This window comes from Macaca thibetana, chromosome 4 (assembly GCF_024542745.1).
Source record: "Macaca thibetana thibetana isolate TM-01 chromosome 4, ASM2454274v1, whole genome shotgun sequence".
In the NCBI taxonomy this organism is placed as follows: domain Eukaryota; kingdom Metazoa; phylum Chordata; class Mammalia; order Primates; family Cercopithecidae; genus Macaca; species Macaca thibetana.
In genome coordinates this window covers 39,332,918-39,347,213 of record NC_065581.1, presented here as the reverse complement: position 1 = coordinate 39,347,213, position 14,296 = coordinate 39,332,918, and the positions used below count along the sequence as shown (strand labels likewise).

Genomic DNA, 14,296 nt, shown 5'->3' with positions numbered 1-14,296 from the left:
AGGAAGGTATATTTAGCAATGAGGGCAGACAGGTAGACAGGAGCTATGTCCTACAGGGACTTGATAGTGTGGAATTCTAAGGATGATGGGAAACCATAGAAGGGTTTAAACCGGGTGATGGTAGTTTAGATTTTTGAAAGATAACTCTAGTGTGATCTAGTGTGAGAATGGACTATAGGGAAGACCAGATGGCAGGTGGACAAGGAAAAGTGAATAGAAGTGACAGAATTTTCATGGAAGTCTCAAAAAGTCAGTCTTTCAGTATGGGGAGGGGAGATGGGAGTGGACAGTAGGTAACAGAAAATCGACTCCTGGATGTAGCAAGATAGAGCTTAGTGGTGTCCTTTAAGAGCCATTTCCATGGAGTCAAGGGAGAAGGGAATAGAGGCTGAGGAAATAGGGGTGGCAACACATGTAGAAGATAAAGTATCACTGGGAGGGGAAGCAGAGAAATGATGAAGAGGTTGGAGGGGGACCTAGGGTCAAGGAAGGATGATGTTAAGGTATGTGTGTGGATTGGAATGATACCACAGGGAGGGAGGATTTGATCATGCAGGAGAGTGGATATTTGCAGGGGCCATGTACCTGATTATGGGAGAGGGGCTGGATCTCTAGCTCAAGGAGAAGATTGGCTTCAGGTAGAATTGAGGTTCCTTCTTTTCCTGTAACAGGAGGAAAGGCAGAGTATGTAGCATAGATGTGCACAGATTGAAAGGGGCAAAAATGGAAGCCTTACCTTCATGGTGACAGTGCTTGTGCCTTGCTGGGTCTTTGTTGTATGTCATGGCCTCAAGCTTTATTTTTGCTGGTCCACTGAGTTATTTGTGCTATATGTATTCTTTTCCTACCCAGGCCATCTATCTAAGATATAAATCTGTTTACATGTCTGTCTCCCCGACTAAACTGGCATCTCTTCAACAAGAGTAGTTATCTTTGTATCTCTAGACGTAGGTCAGTGTTTGGCAAGAACTCAGTTGAAGGAATGACAGCTACATCAGTAGAAAGGACTCATATAACAGCTACACAAACATGCGGTAGAAAGGAAAGTAATTCAAGAGCATGAATAAAATTAAGTGTTTATATCTTAGAATAATTAATATGATTTCTCTTTTTTAAGTGGAATAAATTGTTACTGATCACCAGAATTGAGGAGTAGCTAGAAGTTAAAAAAAAAAAAAGAGAGAGAGAGAGAAAAAGGATCACCTCACTACCATTTGGAAGAAGATGGACTTTTAACAGCCCCTTTCAGTAGGGATGAGTTAGTGCCTGGCATGCTTTGGTGGGAAGCACAGTTCTAGGTTCAGGAGAAAGTGAATATCAAACGTGTCTGGGAAAAGCAAATCCCAGTGTAATCAGCTTGCTTGTGGAAGATTAGCAGGGGTTGAGTGAGTAGAGGGCTTAAGGCAAGAGTAAATGTTAATGAGAGATGGCCTAAGCAGACTTGTGCCAAAACGAGTGAGAACAATTTGACAGGAAGTTCAGCTGAGCATGTGTAGCTCTTCTCCAAATGCTTTCTTCTTGGACTGGGAAGAAACACAACAAAACAAAATAGTTACTTTACTCTTCAACATTATACAGCACATCCTAAATGAAACATGACTTTCTGAGTTACAAGCTGCCCCTGGCAAAGAGGCTGGTTATAATCTCAGTGTGTGCCCTGAAATTAATGTTCCTTGGGCACTCCAGATTTGTGTGACGTACTGTAAGTTATATCCAACTGAACTGTTCTTTTAACTGCCTGCATTAAGCATCATGAAATAAGTTGCACTGAAAGGAACCACCTGAATAAAGAAGCTTTTGTACCTTTGTAAGTCCTCACTGCATGACCCCAGGTCACTGCTGTTGAACTTGGGAGCTTTCTCTCCCACTTTTCACTCTCTTGCCTTTAATGGATGGGGGTCTCCACACCAGGTTTTCTTTCTCTGTCATCTGCCCGGTGCTAGCAAGTGGTGCTACGAGCCTCATTAGGGGAGGGCGGGTAGTGTTGAGGCAGGCACTGGCCCCTCCCTCATGTGCCCCGCTTCCCAGAGGCCGATGGGATACCAACTGAAAAGAGGTCGCGAGCAGAGCTGCTCACCCCAGAGTTCATTTTCTTTAGACTCATTAAAATGCTGCCTTCATATTTCCCTTGGATTTTTACTTTTCAAAACACTTTATGATGTGCGGCCTCATTTTATTTTACATTAAGCTGACAACCTAACATCTCACCAAGTATCAACTGGGAATACAATTTTGCACTCACTGTGCTGTGCCATCTTGCCAAGTTTTGTCTTTGTTACTTAGCTCTCATTCAGAAAGGAATTAATTTGAATTATATGATGCTATGGTTGTCTCCTTGAAGAAGGGCTAGATTCCTGCACACCTTGGGAAAGTATCTATCTGTGAATGTACTTGAATCTTCCAGGCTATATGCCATTCTTTTCTCTTCTTTCCCTTCACATCATCATGGGCTCTTCTCATGTTAGAATAAATCTTTCTGTTTTGCCTCTCCCTACTCAATGGGATTTCCAAGGGCCCATTGTTTCTGTCTTCACTTCCTTTTACCTGGGAGAAGCTGATACTGATGGAAAGGCATTTTTGAGTCTAGATATAAAGCTCTTTGTTTAAACAGCATTTTTAAAAGAAGAGAATTTTTACATTGCCAAAGGTGCCCAGATGTTGCCTTCCTTCCCCATGAGGATTCTGCACAGAGCGCACATTCATACCCATTATTCTCTTAGTGTCAGCTGTGTGATGGCTATATGCTGTCTTACCAACACTACGTTCTGTTCGGGAAGCCCCAAATCTTGGATGGGCACTGGATCTAAAACTGGCACTGGAATCATCCACTCAGAGGAAGAAAGATTGAGGTCAGGTGGGGAGTGAGACAAGCAAGTTGTCAGGCTTCTTTTCAGATGGTTCTCAGAGACACTTCCGTTACTTAGAACATTGGGTTTGGTGGGGGGTTTTGATGTGTTCTATAGCTGAGCTACAAGCAAAATTAGAGCTTTTTATTTATATACTACTTTGCATGGAGATAGTCTCAGGGTCCCAGTTAAAGCACTGATTTCTTGAAAAGAGTTTGATGTTCCGTCCTATGCTTAATTTAAATGAGAGGCTAAAAGCAGATTGTGTCACCCACCAATGCCCATGTGACAGGACTTGCACCAATCTGACCTACACTTTCACAAGAGCTCCTAAGCAGAGTGCTGTAAGAATATCTGTGGGTCTTCTGCCTTAACTCCAGGAATGGCAGAGATGAGCTACTGTTTATTGAGCACCAACATAGGGGAGGTACTCTGAGTGTTGAATGCATGCTGTCTCTCAGCCCACAAGAGCCCTGCAAAGGAAGTGCATTGCTCCCCATATTTATGGATGAGGAAGCTGAGTTATCAAGAAGCTTGCCCAGAGTCATGCAGCTAGCAAGGAGCAAGGCGGGGTTTCAGAGCTACGTTTATCTGTTTCCAAAGAGTACACTCTCCCCTCAATCCCAGTGGTGCTTCTCAAGTAAATCTTAAGTACTGTATTGCTTTTTTCCCTTCTATTTCTCTTACAGTCTATAGAAAAGAGCATTTATTTAAAGATTTTAGTGCTCAGCTGGGCACAGTGACTCATGCCTGTAATCTCAGCACCTTGGGAGGCTGAGGTGGGAGGATCACTTGAGCCCAGGAGTTCCAGACCAGCCTGGGCAACATGACAGAACCCCTTCTCTACCAAAAATACAAAAGTTAGCTGGACATGATGGTGCACAGCTGTATTCCCAGCTACTCAGGAGGCTGAGGCAGGAGGATTGCTCGAGCCCAGGAGGTAGAGGTTGCAGTGAGCCGAGATCGTGCCACTGCACTCCAGCCTGGGCGACAGAGCCAGATCTTGTCTTTTAAAAATAAAAATAAAATAAAAAAAGATTTTAGTCCCCCTTATAACTTGAGGCTTGGATTCTGAAGTGAAAGTTGTTGTCCTGAGATGTGTTAATTGAGCAGTAGTAATACCAACTACATCAGTGGGACTTGGTGGCCCAGTCACACATGCGGTCAGAAAGGGAGTGTTACCTCATGCAGCAGTGATTCAAGCCTGGGCTTGGATTTTAAAATGTTGAAAACTTTTGAAGAAATGGGATTTTTTTTTCTTCCACAGATTGTAATAACTTTTCCATTGTACCATTCACATAATCACCACCTCATGTTTGTCATGTAACCAATTCATGTTTTTACTAACATTGAGGAAATAATTTTTTTTATGCTTCCTCCTTACTATCAGTTTCTCCCATCTACACCGTGTGGATTATCAGATAAACAGGAAGGTCAGTGCTCGCTTAACCAGGGTTTGGCCAGTGCTCAGTGAGTGGGAAGGCGTTCTGAGAGGAGCTGGAGGGGTTGTGTGTCTGAACCCCTGTGTTTACATTGGGCCCCTGTCAGGTTCCACTGACTTTTCATTGCGTATTTGGAAACTCTCTCATAGCCAGAGCAAAGCCCAGGGAAAGCTGTACTCCTGTGGTGTTGGTCGCATTCTTGTAGTTTCCATTTGATAACAGCGTAGTTTACAGAGAACTTTTTGAGCTTTTGGAGAACTCCTGAGACTTATTTTGTCTTTGCCTGCAGCCACAATAATTGAAGCATTGTCAGTCTATTTCAGCAGCACTTCTTCAGGTAGAATGTGATACTATTTGGGATGTTCGGATAGACCAAAGAGAACACAGATTGTAGCTCCTCCTGGAGCTCTAATCCTGGTTTTATATATGATAAAAGTGAAATGGAATTTTAGCTCACAACACATACCAAGGCGACTTGGTCATTATATGTAGCAGCCTCGCTTATAATTTCCAAAGTTTCCTCTGAGTTTTAATCTGGCGTTTGTTTATTCCCTTCTCCAAGGAAAACAGGATTTCTTAGCTCTTCCCTGTAGCTGCTGAAATAAATTCACACTTAATTTAAAGGCAAGTGAAGTAGGTCAGAATCCTTCCGGAAGCCAAGAACCCACCTATCTTCCCTCCTTTAGTTTTCTGTTTTGTCTGCCCATCCACATTTCCTCTGAGGTCCTCTAAGGAGAGTATGGGAAGAAAGAGAGTCAACTTCAATGATGCAGAAAGGTTCAGAGAAAGTGGTTGTAGATGACTGATGAGATTTGACACCATCCTCACTGCTGGCCATGTAATTCTCTAAAAAAAAATAGGAGACAAGATAGAGATAGTCAAATCATACTAATAAACTATTTTTCAAGCATCCACATGCCCAGAGATGCTTAAAAGACCAGTAAATAGATGTGTCAGATGATATATATGAGTAAGCTAATATGATAGTCAAATCAATAAAATAAAACCAAAATATTTTAAAGGTGGCAAAGCTCATGAGAGCCCAGTACTCACAAATATATAACCTTCCTTTGCACATGTTTCTCCTCACATATATACGCACATAATCAGAGACTGGTAGTAAAATTTTTTGACTTTTGACCCCCTCCCCCTTCCTAGTAGGAAGCAGTTGAGGGAAAAGAGAGGAAAGAGCATGTATTGACCACATGCTACTTCCTTGTAGGTACTCATACATGCTTTTTGTCTTACCTAATCCTGTATAACATCATTGTGCAGCAGGGGTATTCTCAATTTTACAGATGAAGAAATTGAAGCCCAGAGAGGTTGCACCATTTTCAAAAAGTGATGGGGCCAGATTTCAAAAACAGGTTCACCCGACTCTAAAGACCTTGTGTGAATTCTCTTTCCACTAAACCATGCTGCCTCGCCAGAGAGCCACTGATGTCTTTACTGGATGTGTTCATGGCATCTTTGCTCAGTTTGAGTTAAGTGAGTAATTCTTCTTAAATGACTCTAGGATAAGAAGACCTCCTGTAGAGGTTTTACAAAAAAACAAATATCTCCAGTTTGTATTGCTTTCATCCTCGCTTTCTTAACTATAATCAGCATTGATTCTTTTCTATTCCCTGATAGCATTAAGTTATGATAACATTAGGGTGACAGAAAATAAAATCAGCAAATATAGATACTGCTCATTAGCTCAGTAAAATGTGAGAATTGGTAATAGTTAAAGTAGGTCTTACCTAAAGGTATGGACATAAATACAAAGCACAGGATTAGAAGTATTTCAGATAAAGGTAACTCTGTTTGCTAAACAAGCTTTTTTAGGTATAAAGGAAAAGACAGTCTTGCTTCTGAGCATCTTATTGTAAGCCTGATTCTGCCCCTGGCATGTCCTGTAGATGAGAGTTTGCTCTTATAAAATAAGCCATGTCTATTCAATTGTATTCAGATGTTACAGCTAGCACATGGTAGGTACTAGGTAACACTTAGTTGAAGTGAATCACTCTTAGTCTCTAATAAAACGTCTTTTAACTACTTCCTTTTGCTTCTGTTCCTTGTACATCTGGATTACTTTACTCTCCTCTAATTTTGACTCTTCCTCAGAGATTAGAGAAAGAAAGCACAGATTAAGCTTTCTCATTTCATTTCCCCAACTTATGCCTCAGTGGAATTGATGCCATTTCAGGAGCCCTTCCCTTTTAGGAAAGACATCTGTCTTTGTCATGCATCCCCTGGTCCTCAGCCCTTATTAATCTTCAGAACCCCACCCATCCCAGGTGTCACCTCGCTGAAGCCTGAAGGTCAATGGCAGGGCCCCATGTAGTGTTGTTACTGTCCTCACTCCCTGTGCATATTTTAAAAATCAGTTTAAAAAGTTTCTATTTAAAAGCTCCAAGGGAAAATTAGGTATAGTAATAACATTTTCATATGATTATTTGCCATATTGGCATTGAGGCAGAGAAATCTGTTAGAAAAACTGTTTGCTCTTTTCCCATGTGTCTAGACTGAATAATATAAAGCTGGATATGCTGTCTCTATTCTGAAGCTGTCATGTGTTATAATAACTGGTTTGACACTTATTATCTTTTTTAATGCAAAGAGGAAATTGTCAGAGTTCACAACAGTAAAATAGATCCTTTGTTATTTGTATTATTTTTACTTGAAAGTATTTTTTACTCTCTGCCTTGATAAAACTGAAGTTTATGTGGTAAAAGACGACAACATGACGTGAAATGCCAGAATTTGGACAGTATCAGAGCAAAGCAGGATTCAAATGAATCATTAATTGGTATTTTTTAGGACCAATGTTTATAAGCAAAGCTGTCAACTGAAATCACAGCCTAACCTCACAGGATCTTAGAGCTTTTTCAGAATAATTATTCATCAGTGACTTTAATATGTCTTCCTGGAGTTGTGAAATGTGTACTTTTCACGCTGGCTCATAAGCACATGTTATGCACCCTGGCTTCACTCAGGTCTGCATTCATTTATTCCGGGGTGTGAGAAGGGAAGGTGTAGCCTCACAAGTACACTGAATTATGCTTTTAATTTTATTTCCCTGGGAGGAATTTGTGATCACATGATTCTGGCCTTTGTGCTGTGCTGCCTTGAAAACAATTTTTAAAGTGCCTAACTGTTAAGCTTAAAAACTACTTTCATTTACTTTCAATGAACCTTTGATATTTAACAGTTAAATTATACAGAGTGAAAAACACAATGGCAACTCCAAATTAATTTTTTCCAGCCTGCCAAATGGACATTCAGGAAATCAAATGGACATTTCCAGACTTAATTTGCCAGTTTACATTCTTTGAAGAGTTAGGGAGAAGGGCTCTTGGAGTGAGCTGCCATAGAACAGACTGGGAATAAGACCACTGAATCTAGAGCCATTGTGTTTCCAGGTCTGGCTTAGATTATCTGAATCCCTCCAGAGAATCTCTCTACACCTTTAGAACTCAGTGTTCATTTCAGGGATCAGTCTCTTCCCTGCCCTATCAGTCCGTGATTCAAACTGGGAAGTATGGCAGCAGCTTTTGGCTGAAAAACAGCAGACTCAAGAGATCATGGGTATGCTGTTCTCAGAACCAAATTGCGGCCCTTATATTGGAATAACTTGTTCATTCTGGGCAGTCAACAAATATTACATGCCTGTATAGGATGATGCTGTGCATGGTGCTGTGGGGAAGGACAAAAAAACAGAAAACAGTGAATTGGACAGAGAAGATGAGAGCTAAAGGCAGCATATGTTGTGTCAGATTAGTGCTTTGTGTAGTAAATGTTGAGAGCAGGCTTTGAGATGCTAAGGGAAGCCTCACAGACCCATAGCTGCAGAGCAGGAATATACTATGTTCAGGCAATGGTAGAAGCTGGGCTGTAGGAAACACAGCCACAGATTCGAACAAAGATGGCGACAGCAGTATGGATCTAGCTGAAGATGTTTTTTCCTTTTAAATGTAACTGTTACTAGGAGATTTTCTGAGAATATAAATATTACTATTGCAGAAAATTTGGAAAATAGAAAAACATTGAGACGGTAAAAATCACCCATAATCTTATAGTCCATAGATCACTAATTCAGTACTTCATTCTACTTCTTTTTGGCCATGTGTACGTGTGTGTATTCTTTTTAAAATTGAACTTCAGATCATATTATGTATGTTTTATATTCTGCTTATTTCATTTAACATTGTTTTACTTTTCCCTACATTATTAAATGTTCCTTGAAAACATTTTCAAGGGATGTATAGTGTTTCATTATATAGAGGTACCATAATTTGATTTTTCCTGTATTGAAGCACATATAGTTTCTATTTTGCTGTTGTAAATAATGCTCTGATGAATATTCTTGTATATAAATTTTTGCTTATTTATCTGATTGAGAGTTTTAAAAAGTATGCTTTACTTTCATATGGAGTTTAATGTGGCATTTGAGTTTGAACTTTAAATTGTTGGCATTAGAGATCATCTAATTTTCTTCAGTCATAATGTGGACTAAAAATTTGGCCCTAGAAATGAATGTAATTATGTCTAAGAAAGACAGGAGGATATCTCTATGCTGGAAGAAGTGGAAATACTATGAAAAAAGAGCTTTGAGAACCGATGCTGGTATTGATTCATTTATTTATATGAACTAGGAGCTGTGCTAGGCCCTGGGAATGAAGATGGCTTTGATTAGTTTAGGTCACTCTCAGCTCTTTCCTTTTTCTCTTTTCTTTTTTGTTCTTTTCTGTTTTTTCTTTTTCTTTCTTTCTTTTTTTTTTTTTTTGAGACACAGTCTCACTCTGTTGCCCAGGCTGCAGTACAGTGGTGCCTTCTCAGCTTCCTGCAACCTCTGCCTCCCAGGTTCCAGCGATTATCCTGCCTCAGCCGCATGAATAGCTGGGATTGTAGGCATGTACCACCTCGCCCAGCTAATTTCTCTATTTTTAGTAGAGACAGAGTTTCACCATATTGGCCAAGCTGGTCTCAAACTCTTGACCTTGGTTGATCCGCGCACCTTGACCTCTCAATGTGCTGGAATTACAGTTATGAGGTACCACGCCCAGCCTCAGCTCTTTCCAGAACTACTGCAGTAGACTCATAACTAGTTTTCCTGTTTCCATCTTTTCTTCTCTCCATTTTCTACTCAGCAGTTAGAGTGTTCTTTTTAAGACATAAATCATATCATGTACATAACCCATTAAGCTTCTCACTATATGGAAGTATGAGATAAAACCCAACTTCTTAATATGGTCTACAAGGCCACTGGACTGCCCATTTATTAAGTAGTCCAGCCTTACTGGCCTTTTGTGCATTTTCCTAAAATGTGCCAAGCTCTTTCCTACCTTAGGGTTTCCCCACACATTGCCTTCCTAGAATACTGTTCCCCTAGTCTTCACCTAGCTTATACTTATCTTTATAGCTCAGTTTTTTTTTTTTTTTGAGACAGAGTCTCGCTCTACCCTTTAGTCTCAAGCTCAGCCTCAGCCTTTGGGACTACTCGCCCCTAGTTTTTTTGTATTTTTTAGTAGAGACGGGGTTTCAAACCTCGATTTTTGACGTACTATCACCGCGCCCCCCTTAATGAATTCCTCCATACCAAGTATTTTTCTTTCAAGCACTTATCACAATTTATTATTATATCTTTATTTAATGTATGTCTTCCCTTCTAGATTGTAAGCTTCATGAAGGCAGGGATCATGACTGTCTTGTTCACTTTTACCCAGTACCTATCACTGTCTTTGTCATATGGTAGGGGCGAAAGAATGAATGAAAGGTGACTAAGAGATACCATCCCAGTGTACTTAGGATTTGTATTCTTACTGAGCTTCCATATTGGTTCTACGGATAAGAGCAGAGTAGGAATCAGAAGTGATGAATGAGGGTTTTTATTTAGATGGTTGGTAGAATTAAAATAGAATTGACAGAAATAAGCTAAGAGATAAGTCAGATTGGGAAAGAAATGAATCCAATTTTCAGCATGTGGAATTTAAGGATGAAAGCTGGATAATCCACTGGAAAAAGTGAGCATGCCAGTACCAATCTCTTGCCTTAATAAAACAAAGCCATAACCCAAAACTATTGTTTATTTCTTATTTGGGGACATTATTTATGAATCAGAGAACTCACTTCTTTTTATTGAGGTTCTGGAGCCCATTTTTTAAAAAAAGAATAGTGCATTTGTCCTACTGAATTGCAGATGGATAAACAGAAGAGAGAAAGCTATCATTTTATTTTTACTTGAAGACATGGCATTCTGCCATCTCTATTACTGAATCCCTGAAGACTTCTTGTTTTGTTTGGAAGAGAAACAGAAGTTGGACCTTTTCTTCCTTCCTCACCTCCCCAGCCAATCCTCACTTCCATTATTTTGGAAAAATATCTAAATTACAAATTTGAGGAGCTTCCATGGTGTTTTCACATACTTCACAGGATCCAACCATAGTATCAGGCTTACAATATTAGATTTTGAATACAGTGTTTAAAATCTTGGTATTTGAAGAATTGCAGATACATTTAAATTGGAAGCTGATTTTCCCCCAAGAAGTCATAGAAATATTCTTTGCTCTGTGAAATGTGAGTAATGCAAGAGTGGGCTTGATTATGACTTGAGCAGGATTATAGATCTTAGAAAGGCCTACCTAGATATAAGCTCATCTTTTCACTTTACAGGCCTAGCATATTTTTGGAAAACGAATGAAGGTAGGAACCAAAATCCCATCTCCTGTAGGTGCCTTTTGACCTTTTGTCTGTAGAAGCTGCAACATTTTATTCCTGGACTGGTTGGTTATTTTTTACTTGTTTTCAACATGTAGTCTACCTTTGACATATTAGTATGGTAAATTTGGATTTCATATATAATTTTTTTTAAGTTATATAAAAGACCAAGGAATTGTCTTGCTGCTTGGGGACCTTTCTATGACAGTGCCCAACTCTCCTTTTCAGTAACCAGCTCAGCCTGACACAGTTGTACTTGCTGCTTAACATTCTGTAAAATGTTGTTTAAATATTTCTAACTTATTGTTTCATGCTGGGTTTTATGGAACATAAATTTCTATTTAGGCCACTAATTTACAATAGAAGTTTGTTACTAATATCACTGCAGGCTCCATCCATCTAAAAATATTGCTCATAACCTATGCTAAAAATATGTTATATATTTGCACTGTATGTAAACAGTGTTGTGTTTTATTAGTGTGCAGTGCTTTGTCTATGGAAATGTTGATATTGCAGCATATATTTAGCGGGGATAGGATACAAGTGTGGTGGAAAGGCTACAGAAAAGTGAAATCCCTGCAGGATGGGATTTATGGAATTTTCAGAGCACTTTGCAGAAAATCTACATATAATACCCACATTTTCTACAGAGGCAAAGTGGAATCTTGCAGAACGTTCAGAGAAACTCTGTTATTTCATGTATTCTCTGTATTTCTAACTGGCTTATAGAGGACTGAAATTGCAAATATATTCAACTCAAAAGAGGCAATCATTATTGCTTGAATGACCATGTTTTTGCCTTCAAAAAATATTTATTAAATGGGCCAGAAATAACATAAGTTGGATCTTCTTTTTGGTAATGAAGAGGCATAATTCCAAGTAATGACATTTTAGTTTCTTTCTCTGGGTGACCTTGAGCTGGAGGAGATGATTCAGGGATGAAAGGTGTAGGACTTTGGAAGAGTTTCTTTGGATCATTTTGAGCAAACTTTAGTCACAGCCAGACACAGTACTTCATACCTGTAATCTCAGCACTTTGGGAGCCTGAGGTGGAACATCTCTTGAGGCCCGGAGTTTGAGACCAGCCTGGGCAACATAGTGAGACCTCATCTCTGCTTAAAACAACAACAACAAAACCTTTAGTCACTACAAGACACTTAGACTTGTTTCCTATATTTATTCTGAGCTCTAAACCTGCCTTTCATTAGTAAAAATGAGGGAAAGAAGTGGATTAATTGTGGGTTAATCCTAGTTATACAAGTTAGTTTTGTTCTTGAGGTCCTAGTGGGTCGAATTCCTTGGGTGAGGCAAACTGTGCACTGACCTCATCTTCCTCGCTTTGACAGAAGCATCACTGCCGAGTGCCACCTGGTAAACCCAGAGTTGCTACTTGTTAGCCAGTTGAAACGATGATTGTGCCTTAAAAACAGACTGATTTAAGTTGCCAATTAGGTCACCCAGAGCTGAGCTTTTATCACTTTTCAAGGGCATGCTAAGATTTGCTAGCCATTTTTATAAATGGAATATCTTACAACTTGTTTAAAATACATTTGCAGAAAGTTAAGGCCATTGGTTCTGCCCCCAGAATAGTGATGCTATGGTAAGTTTACCATCCTCTATTTACATGTTCCCTAGAGCTTCAAAAGTCATCATCTTGTGATGGAGATTTTTTATAAACAACTCCCAAAGAATTTTAATGTAGCAAATGAATCTTGGAAAACCGCTCTTTTCTAATTTACTACTTCGTTCAGTGCATGTTAAAGAAGCAGCAGTGAATCGTATAATTAAATGTGATTTTAAAGGCTTCTGAGGTGGCACTTTCCAGCTGATACTCACTGGCATTTTGCTTGGCCTGTTGGACTGAGGCAGGAGGGCTTCTAATGCTCCTCTCTTCTGAAGGCAGACTAAGTGTGAAGGGTACTTTATCAGCAGAGTGCTGCTCATGCTATCATCACCTGCTCTGCAGAGGTACACACTCTTGTGTTGAGAAGAAGGCAGTTCTTCCCTTGTTGGTTGTTTTACTTAGAAACTTCAAAAATGTTCACATTAAAATGCTAAAGCATTTTCTGAAAGCTAGCCAGTAGATCACTAGGATAAATGGGATGGAATCTGAGTGATGAAGGATTTCCACGAAGGTCCTTTTTTCTGAGTTCACAATAACACCAACCCACCCTAATCAAACTTTATGTCCACAGACAGGACATTGCGTGCAATTCCCTGAGCTATAATCCAGTCCGTCTTCAACCTATGCTTCCATTTTTAAGACCAAGACATCTTTTGGCTAGATACACTTCTGTGGTCAGGGTCATAGTTGTCTTCCTATCTAAGCTTGACCAGTGCATACGCAGGCCTGTACTGGCCAGGATGATAAATGTGAAGATTGGACTGCATTTCATGGCTACGTTCTCCACTTGGTTATTTTCTGTCCTCTTGTGGTTATTTTTTCTGTTCTTGTAGAAAAGAGAACAAAGCCCATTTAACAACTGCAAAGCACACAGTCTGCAGAGACCTGAAAGATTACTGGCAACAAAACATATTTATGTCTTTAATAAGGAATTGAAATTTACCACTCACTAAAATTTTCCTTCTCTTTTCTTTCTGTTTTCTCTTTGGAGCTTGTTGGTGTTAGGAGGATCAGTCTGGTCTCCAGGATGTTATTTTGATGTCTTTTGTTTTCCGAGGAAATATTTTATAGTGTTTTCTGACAGTGATAAAATTTTGAGGTAATTCTAAATTCTTGTGTACATGCTTAATTTTGAAGTAAGTATTAAAATATTTTGTATGGCCTCCAAGTATCTCAAGTCTGAAAAGATTATGTGGCATATAATAAATGAAAGTGAGTGTGAGAGTTTATTGAAAGGGCAAAAGATGTGGCTGTGGAATAGAGGTGCTGTATTTCAAGGTGAAAATTAAGTGATATTTGTGCAATTCAAAATAAAACTACTCAGACGACAAAATCCTGGTATCTGTGTAATGGTCCTCTAACAAAGTCTCTTAATGACAAGGAGGCTACGATGCCATGAATCATGCAAGGTATTTTAAGAGTGGGTTCCTTAAATGCCCTAATTCCCCTTTTTGTATTCCTCAGGACACATGGTTAAGAAAGTTCCTAGACACTTTTATTTGGAGCTGAGGGATATAAAAGCACTATTGAAAGTCGGTGAAATATGGTGAGGTAGGCCATCCACTGCTTTTGCCTCCTTCAGATTATTTACTTGTTGACCATCCACACATTTCTAAATAGGCCTTTTTTTTTTTTTTTTTTTTTTTTTGAGACGGAGTCTCGCTCTGTCGCCCAGGCTGGAGTGC

The 14,296-nt window shown here is 39.5% G+C and overlaps 1 protein-coding gene across 2 annotated transcripts in view; it reads left to right on the top strand.

The window, feature by feature from the left end:
• Positions 1–14,296, top strand: part of BTBD9 (BTB domain containing 9) — an 820,757-nt gene that overhangs the window by 496,660 nt on the left and 309,801 nt on the right. The window lies entirely within an intron of this gene.